General features: G+C 51.5%; 1 pseudogene; it reads right to left on the reverse strand.

Moving 5' to 3' along the window:
- Positions 1–1,889: 1,889 nt before the first annotated feature.
- LOC112108489 lies at positions 1,890–12,322 on the reverse strand (annotated as a pseudogene).
- Between the last annotated feature and the right edge of the window lie 2,713 nt (positions 12,323–15,035).

Raw genomic sequence — 15,035 nt, forward strand, 5'->3', positions numbered from 1 at the left:
CGGGGATAGATGGATGGATGAGGATGGAGGGGTGGGGATAGATGGATGGAGTGGGTGGAGGGGTGGGGATAGATGGATGGATGGGGATGGAGGGGTGGGGATAGATGGATGGATGAGGATGGAGGGGTGGGGATAGATGGATGGAGTGGGTGGAGGGGTGAGGATAGATGGATGGATGGGGATGGAGGGATGGGGATCGATGGATGGATGAGGACGGGAAGAGGCAGATCGATGTTTTGTCACTAGAACAGTTTCAAACCTGTCCCACTTTTGTCCCGGAAGTTGCCCCTCTAGAGTCAGGACAGCTGATTGCTTAGGCTGCTTTTAGCCTTGGAATTCCCTTTGCATCTCTGTCCCAGCCGGCAGGGACTCCTCCAGCCCTGAGGGGGTTAATTCCCCCTGGCACCCACCAGAGCCTCAGTCTTACTCCGGTGGGAATTCTGCGCCACTGTGCAATGCACAATTTGCACAGAAATTAATGTTGTTTGCACAGAATTTTCCCTCCTCCCGGCCTCCAAAATGGGCTGCAGAGCTGCTGCCTCCACAAGGGGCCGCTGGACCCGGCAGAGCGCAGCTTGCACATAGAGGACACTGCCGGGGGGAGGGGGAGGGAGCTGGAGGGTTCCCGCAGCTGCAGTTCTCAGCTCGCCCCGAAGGAAGGCAGCGGCAGGCAGGAAACTCCTTACAAGCCGGGTACCCAGCGTCAGGCTGTCTCTCCCTCTGGATCCCTGGCTCTGGGGCGGAGAGGGTGGGGGTGTCTGGGCTGGGGGGGGGACCCATGGCTGGGGTTTGGGGGTGCAGAAGTGTGGGTTTTGGCAGGAGGGGGAGGGGGCAGAGAAACAGGAACTGGGTTGTCGTAGGGATTTCTTTAACTCTCTACTGCTGGGGGACAATTTTTGTGTCTCTGTATTGTTACAGATATACATACTGCCACATATTTTGAAATAAATTACCAAAATAACTGAAACTGGTGTGATTCTATTTTGTTATTTTGACAGAGAAAATATGGAGAATTTTGAAATGTTGTGCGCAGAATCCCCCGAGGAGTATGACATTCTGCATGAAATCACTGAACCCAGGTGTCCTATGTCCCAGCCTAGCGCATTAACCACTAGCCCAGCCTTCCTCTATAGGGGTTAATTCCCTCCTGGCCCTGGCAGATGCAGCAGCTGCTCTGGATTTTGAGGCTCATGTTGATCGCTCATTCCTGGAATAACTTTTGTTGGTAACTTCATTTTTATTCATTGCTGGCTCCAAAGCAGCGAGTGAAATGCAGCAGGCCCCGCGGCAGGGCGGAGCAGGGAAAGTGGGAAGGAAGCGATCAGCTCCAGGGATTGATCTGCAATCAGTTCAGCATAGCCTTCGCTGAGTTCCCTTCCCGCTGGCCTTGCCAACACTGGGAACAGGTGTTTGGAACGGGAAAAGTGGCCCTCCAGCCGGAACTAACATGTGGGAAAGGCCCAGTGAGGACAGGGGAGGCTGCCGTTTTAACATGCTTTAGCAGGTCAGGTAATGATAAGGATTGCCCATAAACTGTCACCCAACCGGCTGTAACAGGGAAGAGCTACAAATCACTGGGTCGTCCCCAGGATTTAGCTCGTGTCTGTTACCCTGGAGGAAATAAACCAGCTGTTTCCCTAGGGAAGAGGCAGCCTAAGGGTTGGGATTCCCAAGGGAGCCGAGAGGAGCTGGCCTTGAACCCAGCTCCTAAATCCCCTAGGCTCCCTGCATTGATGCTCATAGGATGGGTGCTGCCTGAGCAGAGCGATGGCTGGGCGGGGCTCAGCCTGCGGGGTCGCAGCCCTTCTGTAAAGCAGCCCCTATGTCTGGGCCTCTCCAAAGGACAGAAACGGCGCAGCTCCGGCCCATGCAGCGATTTCTGGAGTGGCTCAGGGCTGCAGCCTCTTCATCATCTCCTGTATCCAGGGGATGAAGGTGGAGACACTTGTATACACCCCGGGGGGGATCCCATCCTCAGATCCCCAAGAGATGATGTCCTGGGCTGTTTGACCACACATCAGGGGGCCCCCAGAGTTGCCCTGCGAAATAAAACAAGCCACAGATGGAGAACAGCTCACGGAGTCGTTTCCAGCTAATGGGGAGCTCAGTGATGCCCCCCATGCAGCTGGCTTCAGTGTCCCCTCAGTCTCTGATTGGTCCCCCCACAGCCCAGCTGGTTTCAATGCCCCACCCACTCCCCTGTCCAGCTGCTCTCTGCCTCCCCCTGAGAAAAGACAAGTTATTTTCCCATTCATTTGTACAGCACCTAGCGCAGTGGGGCCTGATCCCCGATAGCCACTTGTAGGTTTGACTGCAATACCAACAGCCTCATTAATAATAATGACTTATCAAGGGAGCTTGAAGCCAGGAACAGATTTACCTTTGCAGAGTCTTTGCCCTTCTCTGGGTCCCCCCCCCCACACACATCATTGTGAAGGTGTTATGGTGACGATACATGCACTTGTCATCCTCCAGCACCTCCACATCCACTTCCTGGAGTGTGGTGGCCTGGGTTAAATTATTCCGTGCTATAGTCCTGCCCCAACCGGCGACACTGCACATGGCTCCTGCCTCTACTGTCTCATTGGCACAGGGCAGGTCAATGGTTTTCACCCGTCTATTCAGCTTCACTCTCTTCATCAGCTGAGACACAAGAACGATGAAGATCAACGTGGGGGTCGCACTCAAGAACACAGAGACACACCCTAATCCCCAGCAAAACCCATAACCATGGTCTCTGTGGGAGTGGGGCAATAGGATGAAACCAGCCAAAACGGGCTGGGCTATCCCCTAATAATCTAACCCAGTTGCCATAGCAACACAAGATTCTATTATCATGACAACCAAATACACAACAGAGGCAGTACCTGCAGCAGCATGATGTCATTGTTATGGGTCTTTTTGTCATATTGCAGGTGAGGTATCCAGTGGCACACGGGGATCTTTTGTCGTTTCCATTCCCATAGTCTTATGTTATGGACTCCCAGCTTGACGATAATCTCGCTGTAAAAGCCAAGAACAATCCATGGGGTGTCAGGGGCAGGAGTTTATGTGAGGTGGGGGATGGGCACATGTGAGTCTGTCACATGAACAGTGACATGGAGGAGACAGGGCAGCCTGGGGATCTCAGGCCATGATCCCAGACTCAGCTGCTGCCCTGGAAAATGTATATACCACTATACACATTGCCAGCTGTGATCCGGCCCCAGGGCTCGGGACTTGCTGACTTAAGGGGCGAGGGGGAATGGCACGAGGGGCCTCTCCCCGCTAGAGGGCACCGTTTGTGGCACAAAGTCCCTGCCCAGTGGTGTTGGGGTCCCAGCCTATGTCTCCCCCAGCCCCTTATGCTGTTCCCCTGAGCTCCTTCACTCCCCACTGTCCTCCCAGCCCCTGGATCTCAGCTCCCCTGCACCCCAGCTAGATCCACACAGGGGTCTATACCCAGCTCCCCCCAGCCCAGAGCCCCACAGAGCCATCCTGGGGCTGTGAGCCCCTCCCTGCCCCAATCTGGGCAATGGGCCACTCCCCAGCTGGGCCGTAGTTCCATTGATTTACCCACTGTTGGATCTGGACCATGGTTTGAACAGGCCCCTAGAGACACGCTGACGCCCCCTGTGCAGATCAGACCCCTGGGTTCTGCTCTCCCAGCCTGTCGCACTCACTGCTCCTTCCCTGCAACCTACGATGGCACCAGAGCTCCCGGCTCCCCCATCACCTGCTAACACCCAACCTGCCCCGACATCCCCAGCACAGAGGCGCTTACTCTCCATTGCAGTGAGCGGCCGTCAGCACGAAGTTCTCCGCCACCAGGAACCCTCCACAGATGTACTTCCTGTTTCCACGTCTTATAGACAGATAGGCGATGTAGGGTCTGGAGTGGGGCTTCGCTTTCTTTCCCCCCCCCCCGATGATCTCACCTGGGGGGGAGACCAGGTTCATATAAAGAGCCCCATCGTCTCCCTGAGCTGGGCAGGGACCGAGCTCTCCATCCTGAAGGGGAGTCCCCACAGCCTCAACCCACCCACTGCAATGCTCTTCTTGTGGGATGCCTGTGCCTGGTACTCTGCCCCCCTCATCAGCTCTGCTCAGACTGGACACCCCATGGAGCCGAAGGGTACATCTAAAGCTCTGACCTCGCTGGGTGGAGAATCAGTACCAAACGCACCGGGAGTGGGTCAGTAATTGCACAGCTGTAAGATAATGACATTGGGGATCCATGTCACCCCAGATTGGGTCAGGTATCCCCCAGATGGGCACTGACAATCTTATTGGCTGAATTTCCTTCAGGCAAGATCCTTCCCCCAATCCAATGGTGATTACTTTGTTCTTCCAGTTTTGTGAATGTAATGGGTAGAGAGAAAGGGAGAGATCATTTGGGGCCGCTTCTCCCCCTTCTAGTTCCTTCTCTTCCTCGAGAAACATCTCTAGCTGGGTTTGAGGAAACAGAAACTCTGTAGACAGGAACCCCAAGCTCTTTGTTCATCAAGATGTAATATTTTTCACCCATATCCTCTTTCCTGACAAAGAATGGCCACTTAACCAGGTGACGGCCCATTTGATTTTGTTGACACATAGCTGAGGCATCGGTTAGCCTTTTGTCTCTGGTGAACTGGTTTGTGACTACTCTCCAGACTTGGAACATGTTTTAGTAACACCCTACAGGAGAATCTTATAACTTTCAATGCCACACATATTTTACCAGGACAATAATGATCAGCAAATTATGAGGTTTTAGATGATCCCTCACAAGATGTGCTCTGTATAAAAGCAATCATAGTCCTGTAAAAGGAGTGATCATAGGGGTACAGACTATCACAGGCCCCTAGATACCACCCACTGAAGCCAATCCCTGAGACCCCCCATTTAACGCAAAATCCCAGGGGCCCCCGAGCCCTACTGTACTTACCAGCCCAAGTCCTGGGGGTCAGGAGAAAGGCCATGGGGAGCAGGAGCAAGATCTGTAAGTGCATGTTTGCAGTCAGAACTGGGATGGTGCATCTGCCTCAGGCCTGGGGACTTTATAAACTCATTTTGAGGGGATCGGGGGGGCAGGAAACCTCAGGGTCACCCACACACTCATCTAAATGCAGGACTCAGGTGTCTGAGTTTTCAACCACAGCCAACCATATGGGCTGGGGGGAAGGACAGGCTGTACGACAGCCGTGCATCCCGCACAGCTGGCTGGATACTGCATGGCTGGGTCCCTGCACAGCTGGATGGATGATGCACCACTGGATGGAAACGACCTCGGAGGAGACATGTTTCACAGGATCCAGCACTGATCTGGGTGCCAGCTCACAGCTGTGAACATCTGGGGCTCTTACTCACCTGGCCTCATCCTTGCTCAGCTCCCTGCCCGTGTCTCTGTGATGGCGGCTGTGGATGACAGCAACTTATGTCGGTGGGGAGCATAGGAACATGGCCCTTTGATCTTTCTCAGGGTGGCCCAGTCGTGAGCAGGGTGGGGCTGAGCAGAGCAGCCATCGACCCCAATCACAGCAACTGTGGCGGGAGGGTTTCTGAGAAACCCCCACCTGAGTGTGTGACCACGAGAAGGGGATTTTGCAGCCTGTGGGATGCCGTATAACTGGGAGCTATGCCTGTGCAGCACCAGAGGGGAAATAACACAGCAGAGGCAGGGATAGAACCAAGGAGTCCTGACTCTCAGACCCTCCCACTCTAACCACTAGACCCCACTGCCCTCCCAAAGTCAGGGATAGTTAGTGCCAACCAGTGACGTGTTCACTGTCCCTTACAAGCCACTCTGGTCTCAGACCTGACAAACTCACTACACCTGAGGCACTGCTTCCCTGGTATTTACCCCTGAAGGGTGGCGTGTGAGGGCTCTACTGAAAGCTGATAACTCGTCAAGCTTCGTGCTCACTGTGAGATGTGCCTACAGGTACTAGTTCAGGGATAATGTCTCTATCCTGACACCTATGGCTCATGCCACTGGGCTTGTAGAGATATCCAGGGAATCATGTGGCTCGGTGACAACCCATTCACATGGGAGAGAGCTGTGAGCCCTCCCTGGCTAGCCAGTGATGGACTACGCGGTGTGACGCTGGCAGACCCAGGCAGATGGCATTAGTTAAGAACTAACAGACTCGTAGCTGGAGACGAAACCTATTCACCTGTGTGTTCGTTTAACTCAAAATAGGGATGCGTCTTACAAGAGCCCATTTAGTGTTCAGACTCTGCAATGCTTGGAAGTTGCTGCCTGCATTAACCTCATGTGCAATGTCTCTATTCCAGGCCATAGGCGCCGACTCTGTGGGTGCTCCAGGGCTGGAGCACCCACAGAGAAAAATTAGTGGGTGCTCAGCACCCACTAGGGTGACCAGACAGCAAATGTGAAAAATTGGGATGGGGGTGGGTGGTAATAGACACCTATATAAGACAAAGCCCCAAATATTGGGACTGTCCCTATAAAATTGGAACATCTGGTCACCCTAGTACTCACCGGCAGCCAAGCTCCCCCATCTCCTCCCTCCCCCCAGCGCCTCTCGCTCACCGCCAGCCCTGCTGATCAACTCCTCCCCCTCCATCCCAGCGCCTCCCGTCCACCCCAAACATCTGTTTCGCAGCATGCAGGAGGCTCTGGGAGGGATGGGGCAGAAAGAGGCAGGGGTGGGAAGAAGTGGGGCAGGGGCGGGGGCTATGGGGAAGGGGTGGAGTGGGGGCGGGAGCTAGGGCGGGAGGGGGAGGTCAAGAATCCGCCGACTAGAGGGGAAGTCGGTGCCTATGTTCCAGGCTATGGGAAACATGTATGTTTTGCTTTATAACATTGAAAATGTTTGCTCTGAACTTGGGAACCCAGGCCCGATTCCAGGCCTCAGCTCAGATGCTGGAGCATTAACTGAGCTTTTGTATCCCATTCCCTGACCCCTGAGCAGCCAGTCCCCTGGAGCCCAAACCCAGATGGGAAAAGCCCCATTTCACATTCCCCATTACCACGGACAGCAGAGGCAGATGCAAATAGAGTGGCTGGATCCTAGTCATTTGTTATTCCTACTGCCCTGGTCTGACAAACAGCTCAGACTGCTGGGTTTAACCGCTGAGTGGCTGGGGCTCCCCTCACCTGGATGACAGAGATCCAGGAGGGAAGGAAACACTCGCAGCGATGGGATTTCATAAAACTCTGTGTTGATTCCAGACAGGGCCGGCTCCAGCTTTTTTGCCGCCCCAAGCGGCGAAGAGAAAGAAAAAAAAGCAAAAAAAAGCCGTGATTGGCCGCACTTCGGCGGCTGCTCTACCGCGCCGCTTCATTCTTCGGCGGCGGGTCCTTCCCTCCGAGAGGGACGGAAGGACCCGCCGCCGAATTGCCGCCGGAGACCCGGACGTGCCGCCCCTTTCCATTGGTCACCCCAAGCACCTGCTTCCTGTGCTGGTGCCTGGAGCCGGCCCTGATTCCAGAGGCCACAAACTACCATGTGAAATTAACAAGTAAAGAAGGCAGATGGAGGGAGGCGAGGGGACGTAACTATCCAGACATCTGATGGAAAAGTGATGGGCAAGATACAACATTTCCTGTATGTGTTAGACCTTCCTCTGCTAGACTGAAGAAGCCATTATTAAATATTTGTTCCCCATGGAGGTACTTATAGACTGTAATCATGTCACCCGTTAACCTTCTCTTTGTTAAGCTAAATAGATGGAGCTTCTTGAGTCTATCACTCGAAGGCAGGTTTCCAATCCTTTAATCATTCTCATGGCTCTTCTCTGAGCCATCTCCAACTTATCACCATCCTTCTTGAATTGTGGGCCCCTGATCTGGGTGCAGGGTTCCAGCAATGGTTGCACCAGGAACAAATTCAGAGGTAAAATAACCTCTGTGCTCCTACTCGAGATTCCCCTGTTTATGCATCCCAGGATCACACTAGCTCTTTTGGCCACAGCATCGCACTGGGAGCTCATGTTCACCTTGACCCCCACATCTTTCGCAGAATCCCTACTTCCCAGGAGACAGTCTGTAAGTATGGCCGATATTCTTTGTTCCTAGATGTATACACTGGCATTTAGCTATGCTAAAATTCATATTGTTTGCCTGCGCCCAGCTTACCAAACAATCCAGATCACTCTGTACCTGTCCTCTTCATTATTTATCACTCCCCCAATTTTTGAGTCATCTGCAATCAGCAGTGATGATTTTAAGTTTTCTTGCAGGGCATAGATAGAAATGGTAAATTGCATAGGACAAGAACAGATCCCCAAGCCCACAAGAAACACATCCATTTGGTGAAGATTCCACATTTACAGTTACATTTTGAGATCTATCATTTAGCCAGTTTTTAACTTATATTATGTGGGCCATGGTAATTTTACATAGTTTTAGTTTTTTAATCAGCATGTGCAATACCAAGTCAAATGACTTCCAGAATTATAAGCATATATCATCAACACAGTTACCTTTATCAGCCAAAGTTGTAATCTGATCAAAAGGAGACAAGGTCTGTGAGGTGATATCTTTTATTGGACCAACTATTGTTGGTGAGAGAGACAAGCTTTTGAGCTTACATAGAGCTCTTCTTCAGGTCTGGGAAAGGTTCTCAGGGTGTCACAGCTAAGTACAAGGTGAAACAGATTGTTTAGCATAAGTATTTAGCACATATTTCTCTCCATGCTCTTCATCACAAGCAAGCTCCGCACAGACCAGGACCCACCAACTCAAAATAGCATCAGATCCGGACAGAACAAAAGATTCAAAACTAGCAGACATATCTCCACTGTTACAATGACCAACTCCCACCCCCCACAACACATCTTTCTAGATCTATGGGTCCTACACATGACCATCACAACATGTGGTGTACCTTATCCAGTGCACTAAATGCCCCAATAACAAGTCGGTGGGTGAAATGAGACAACCACCCTCAAATGAACTCACACAGAAAAATGATGAAAGACAAAAACACCTTATCACCCGGCCATGGGCGAACACTTTTCACAAAATGATCACTCCAGGACCTCTCGGTCCTCATCCTCAAAGGAAACCTGCACCACATTTGCAAAAAATGAGCCTGGGAGCTTAAATTCATAACTTTGCTAGACACTAAAAAATCATGATGTGAATATATACACTGGATTTATGGCTTAGTTCAAAAATTTGTAACCCACCAAAGCCCCTTCCCCCACACCTTTTCCACCCTCTTTCTCCCCCTATGACTGGAGAGCTTGAAAGGTCTATTGAAATATGTGTTAACTTCTTATGTTAAACAATCTGTTTCCACCTTGCATTGAGCTGTGACACATAGAGAACCTTTCCCGGACCTGAAGAAGAGCTCTGTGTAAGCTCAAAGCTTGTCTCTCTCACTAATAGAAATTGATGCAAGAGCATATCACCTTTTCCCTCTATGGGGTGCTCGCTCCAATACCTGCCTTTTTATATGTTTTTCTGGCACCATCCTATAGGGTTTAATAGAGAGAATCTGATCCCTGCTCTAGAATCCTGTAGGATAGTTCAAAAATTTGTAGAGACACACAGGGGTTTTATCCCAACATCTACGAACTCCTTCCCCCATCCCCAATCCATTTTGAGACCAATCAATTCATAGCATTTTTCTAAGACTAATGAAGATAATCTGCATTTCACACGCAAAGCCTAGCTAGCCCATGGCTGGTCTAGCCAGGCAAAGAGCCAGGAAAACAGGTGTCTCCTTTAATGCTGTTTCTGCAGAATGTTCTGGATCCAGGGGATGAAAGTGGAGAGTCTTGTAAACACGCTTGGCTCCCACAAATGCTCGTCAACATATGAAGCGATGCCCTGGGCCACTCCGTCATATACCAAGGGGCCACCAGAATCACCCTGGGATTAAAAATAATCACAGTTACATATTGCACATCTCTAGCACGACTTTTCAGTAGAGATTGGGTAGTGTTGGGTAGAGTTGGAGTTGGGGACAGTTGTCCAGGACAGGGGTTAAGTTTGATAGAGTTGGGTAGGATTGTGTTGGGTGGGGTTTAAGTTTGAGGAAGGGTTGGGTACAGTTTTTCTGGGTGTTGTTTGAGCTTTGGATAGTGTTGGGTTGGGCTGTGTTGCAGTAGGGTTGGTAGGATTGTGCTGGGTGGGGTTTGAGTTTGGGTAGGTTTAGTAGGTGTGTGTTGGGGGGGTTAAGTTTGAGATACGGTTGTGTAGAGTGGGGTTTGAGTTTCGGGTAGGGTTGGAAGGGTTGTGTTGGGAGAGTTGAGTTTAGGGTAGGGTTAATAGGGTTGTGTTGGGGAAAGGGATTAAGTTTGGGGTAGTGTTGTGTTGGGGGGGTCAGTTTGTAGTACAGTTGGGAAGGATTTTGTTGGGGAGGGGGGTTGAGTTTGGGGTAGGATTGGTAGGGTTGTGTTGGGGAGAGGGGTTGAGTTTGGGGTAGAGTTGAATCAGGTTTGTTGGCCGAGGTTTGAGATTAAAGAACATCAATAGCCATGTGTAATAAAGGATCTTGGCAAGCTAGTAGGAGCTATGCTGAGCTGGTCTCACTATCGCTTCACCCTCTGGGCCGATCTGATGTCTGCATCAACACCCCGTCACCCGAGCGGGGCTAGGTTGGTAGGGGATCACTGTGCAATTAGATATTTAGCCCTAAAAACCACCTCCCTATTCCCTCCCAGTAGTGGCCTCCTGGAACCAAGGAGCCTCCAGGTCAGCAGTATACTTACCCGATAAGGTAATTTCCCTAGGCCAGGCTTCCCCACACACAGCATTGTTGAGTGGTTGTATCCAGTGTACAGATGACACATGTCATCCTTCATGACCTCGAGGTCCACCTCACGGAGGGTATCAGTTCTTGAGTTCCGGCCAGTCCAACCCCATCCAGCCACGCTGCACATGGATCCCGGCCTCACCCTGGACTTGGCATTTGGCAGGGGGATGAGCCGCACCCAGTTATTCAGCACTGCGTTGCGTGACAGCTGCCATGGACGTGAGGGAAAACAGGGAACCAGATCAGCACAGGGAGCGGAGCTGAAAGGAACCAACATGTTCCAAAAGAGGAAAATGGAAATGTGTCCAGTGCTTTCATGTGAAGTCAATGGGGGCGGGGTGATGGGGTCGGGGGGCAGTACCTGCAGCATTGTGATGTCACTGATGGCAGGGTGTTGGGATAGTGGTGGTATCTTCAGTAGTGTGAGATCACTGGGGGCAGGATGATGGAATGGGGGAGGCTGCTGCAGCACTGTGAGGTCACTGGAGGCGGGGTGATGGGATGGGGGAGGTACCTGCAGCACTGTGAGGTCACTGGGGGTGGAGTGATGGGGTGGAGGGCAGTACCTCCAGTAGTGTGAGGTCACTGGGGTGGGTTGATGGGAAGTGGATGATACCTGCAGCAGCATGATGTCATTGTTAAGGGTCTTCTTGTCATATTGCTGGTGGGGGATCTGGTGGCGCACAGGGATTTTCTGTTGGCTCCGTTCCTGTTCACTAATGTTATGGGCTCCCAGCTTGATAGTGATCTTGCTGTAAAAGCCAAGAGCAATACATGAGGCATTAGGGGCAGGAGCGTACATGAGGTGGGGGATGGGCACATGTGGGTCTGACTCATGAACAGTGACATGGAGGAGACAGGGCAGCCTGGGGGCTCTCAGGCCATGATCCCAGACTCAGCTGCTGGCCTGGAAAAACATATATACCACTGTACACATTGCCAGCTGTGATCTGGCCCCAGGGCTGGGGACTGGCTGACTTAGGGGGCGAGGGGGAATGGCACAAGGGGCATCTCCCCGCTAGAGGGCGCCATTTGTGGCACAAAGTCCCTGCCCAGTGGTGTTGGGGTCCCAGCCTGTGTCTCTCCCAGCCCCTTGTGCTGTTCTCCTGAGCTGCTTCACTGCTTGTTCTCCCAGCACCTTGCTCTCAGCTCCCGTCCAGCCCAGTGACCCCACCCCGGCTAGCTCCAGACAGGTTTCTATGCCCAGGTCCCCCCCATCCCAGAGCCCTGCAGAGCTCTCCTGGGGCTGTGAGCCCCTCCCTGCCCCAATCTGGGCAATGGCGCCAGACCCCAGCTTGATTTACCCAGTGTTGGATCTGGGCTCTGCTCTCCCAGCCCGTCGTACTAACCGCTCCTTCCCTGCAACCTACGACAGCGCCAGAGCTCCCGGCTCCTCCAGCACCCGCTAACCCCGACCTGCCCCGACATCGCCAGCACAGAGGCGCTTACTCTCCCTTGCAGTGAGCAGCCGTCAGCACGAAGTTTGTCTTCACCAGGAACCCTCCACATTTTTTTTTAACCTGCCCGTCTTGTATTTCCAGATAGGCCATATAGCGTCTGGAGTGGGCCTTGGCTTCCCGGCCCCCGATGATCTCACCTGTGGAGAGACCAGGTTCATATAAAAAAACCATCATCTCCCTGGGCCGGGCTGCGATCAAGCTCCTCATCTCAAAGGGGAGTCCCCACAACCTCAACCTCTCCCCCCACCCCCCCGTGATGCTCTTGTGACAGATTTTACCATTTCAATCTGCCTGGAGCGTCAGTTGATCAGGCTGACGCCACAGGATTGTTTGGGGAGGAGATGACAAAACGCATCAAGTGTCTAGATTTTAAAGCTTTATTGATAAAATAATAAAATCACAGCAGAGAGTGCTGGGACTGTTCCCATGTCACTCGGGGGAAGAAAGAAAGCGTTAATGCCCCCAGGCCCTAACCCACTTTCATACTCATACCCGCGCTACCCAGACTGGCCAGGTCTGGGTGTAACGTCAGGAGAAGAAGAGAGTGGGGAAGGTGGACGGGAGTTCTGGCCTGGGCCCAGGTCGTCCAACAATCCGCTGTGTTCTCTGAATTGCTCCAGCTCTCAGGAGGGTTTTTAAGTCCTGGGCTCCTTTGGGGGTATTCCATTCCGCGACCTCTGTTCCTGGTGCTTTTTGTACCAGTTCAAACCGACTTTCTGTGGTCTCCTCGACGTTCCCCAAAACACACCGGCTAGACTCTGTTGTTCTCTTTGTTTTCCTCTGTGCTGGCCTTCACTTGCCTCACTTGTTATGGGCTGGCTCTGCAGGTCTGTGTCTGTTCCACTCCGGGGCCCCCTCGTTCTTGGCCGGCAGCCGAGAGTCAGATGTGTGCTGTGGCCTTGAGCTGGCTGGAGTTAGCGTTTTATCTTCGAGCTTAGACGGAGCGTGGAGTTAACCCGTTCTCTGCTCTTTTTCTTTCTCTCCCCCCCCCCCCACCCCGGCCTCTCGTGATCTGCAAAGGAAATTTCCACTCCCCAATCGCACACCTTTGACCCTCCCCAAAATGCTTTGCGATGCTCGCAACAGTGTTAGCTCCATACAATGCTGATCTGCCTTCCCCGGAGAGTCCCTGAGGGAGGGGGGGCCATTGGGGTGTGACACTCTCCTTGGGGGATCCCTGTACCTGGAACCCAGCCCCTTGCTCCATTCTCCCTCACAGACACCCCATGGGGCTGGAGGGTAAATCTGAAGCTTATCCCTCACTGGGTGGGGAATCATACCAAACACACTGGGAGTTGGTCAGTGTCATGAACATACAGCTAAGGGTAGCATAAAATCCCTCCTTTACCTGTAAGGGGTTAAGAAGCTCAAATAATCTGGTTGGCACCTGACCAAAAGGACCAATAAGGGGAGAAGATACTTTCAAATCTGTGGGGGAAGATTTTTGTTTTGTCTCTCAATGTTGTTTTCTCCGGGACAGGGAGGGACCAGGGGCAGGAAAAATACATCTCCTAAAGCCATAGCTGAAAGAAGTATCTAAAAGTACAAATTGTGAGTAATAGCAAGAAAATGCGTTAGGTTATCTTTTGTTTTGCTTGTAAACTTTCCCTATGCTAAGAGGAAGGTTTATTCCTGTTTTTTGTAACTTTAAAGTTTTGCCTAGAGGGGAATCCTCTGTGTTTTAACTCATACTACCGTGTAAAATTATCTTCCATCCTGATTTTACAGAGGTGCTTCTTTTACTTTTTTCTTTATAATAAAGTTCTGTTTTTAAGAACCTGATTGGTTTTTAGTGTCCTAAAACTCATGGGTCTGGTCTGCACTCACCTTGTTTATCTATTTGGTTGGTATATTATTCTCCAGCCTCCCCAGAATAGGGGTTGAAGGGGCTTGGGGGGATATATTGGGGAAACAAGAACTCCAAGTGGTCCTTTTCCTGAATCTTTGTCTAACTCACTTGGTGGTGGCAGCATATTGTCCAAGGACAAGGAAAAATTTGTGCCTTGGGGAAGTTTTAACCTAAGCTGGTAAATATAAGCTTAGAGGGTCTTTCATGCGGGTCCCCACATCTGTACCCTAAAGTTCAAAGTGGGGAAGAAACCCTGACAGTCAGTAATCACACTGCCTTGAGGTTACAGCTTTGGGGATCAAGGTCACCCCAGATTAGGTCACACAGCCCCCAGAAGGACACTGAAAGGTCTCCTGTGGATGCTTCTCCTTCTCCATGAGCCCATACTGACCAACCAGGGCTGGTCCAAGACTGAACTGCTAAACATTTGGTCCAATGGAAAATTGTAGGTTTTACTAATAGTGTTCTCAGAAAGCCTCATCTCGAACCTGTCTGAATTATTATGGTGCAACTGATTCTTTCTCTCCAGTTGTGGGTAATATTTAGGTGAGAAGTTTCAGGTTTTGGTCATTGTAAAAGAAACACTTTTGATGGTTTTTCCCATGGAAAAATAAAAAACGTTTTGTGATCAGCTCTGAAGAAGTCTCCACCCAGGTGGGTGGGTTTTTTGGAAAATCCCACCTTTAACACATGGCTGTTAGTTACATTAGGGTGGCACCTAGACTGAGATCCAGGCCCCCATTATACCAAGTGCTGCGCAGACCCACAATCCCTGCCCCAAACAGTGTCCAGTTCAGACAGACACAGGCATAATCTTCTCATTGTACAGATGGGGAAACTGAGGCCCAGGGAGATTGTTTCTAAACCTACCAAGGGATTTGGGTGCCCAGTTCCTATCAGCACTGCATGAAAATCCCATTCCCAGATACTGGCCCAAGGTCCCCACAGGGAGCCTGGGCTGAGCTGGGAACAGGTCCCAAATTTCTTGGGTCCCAGGCCTGTGCCTTAGCCCCATGGCTGGGCTCCCTGTCTGGG

This window comes from Terrapene carolina, unplaced genomic scaffold (genome assembly GCF_002925995.2).
Source record: "Terrapene carolina triunguis isolate 2854851 unplaced genomic scaffold, T_m_triunguis-2.0 Scaffold788, whole genome shotgun sequence".
NCBI classification, from domain to species: Eukaryota; Metazoa; Chordata; order Testudines; family Emydidae; genus Terrapene; species Terrapene triunguis.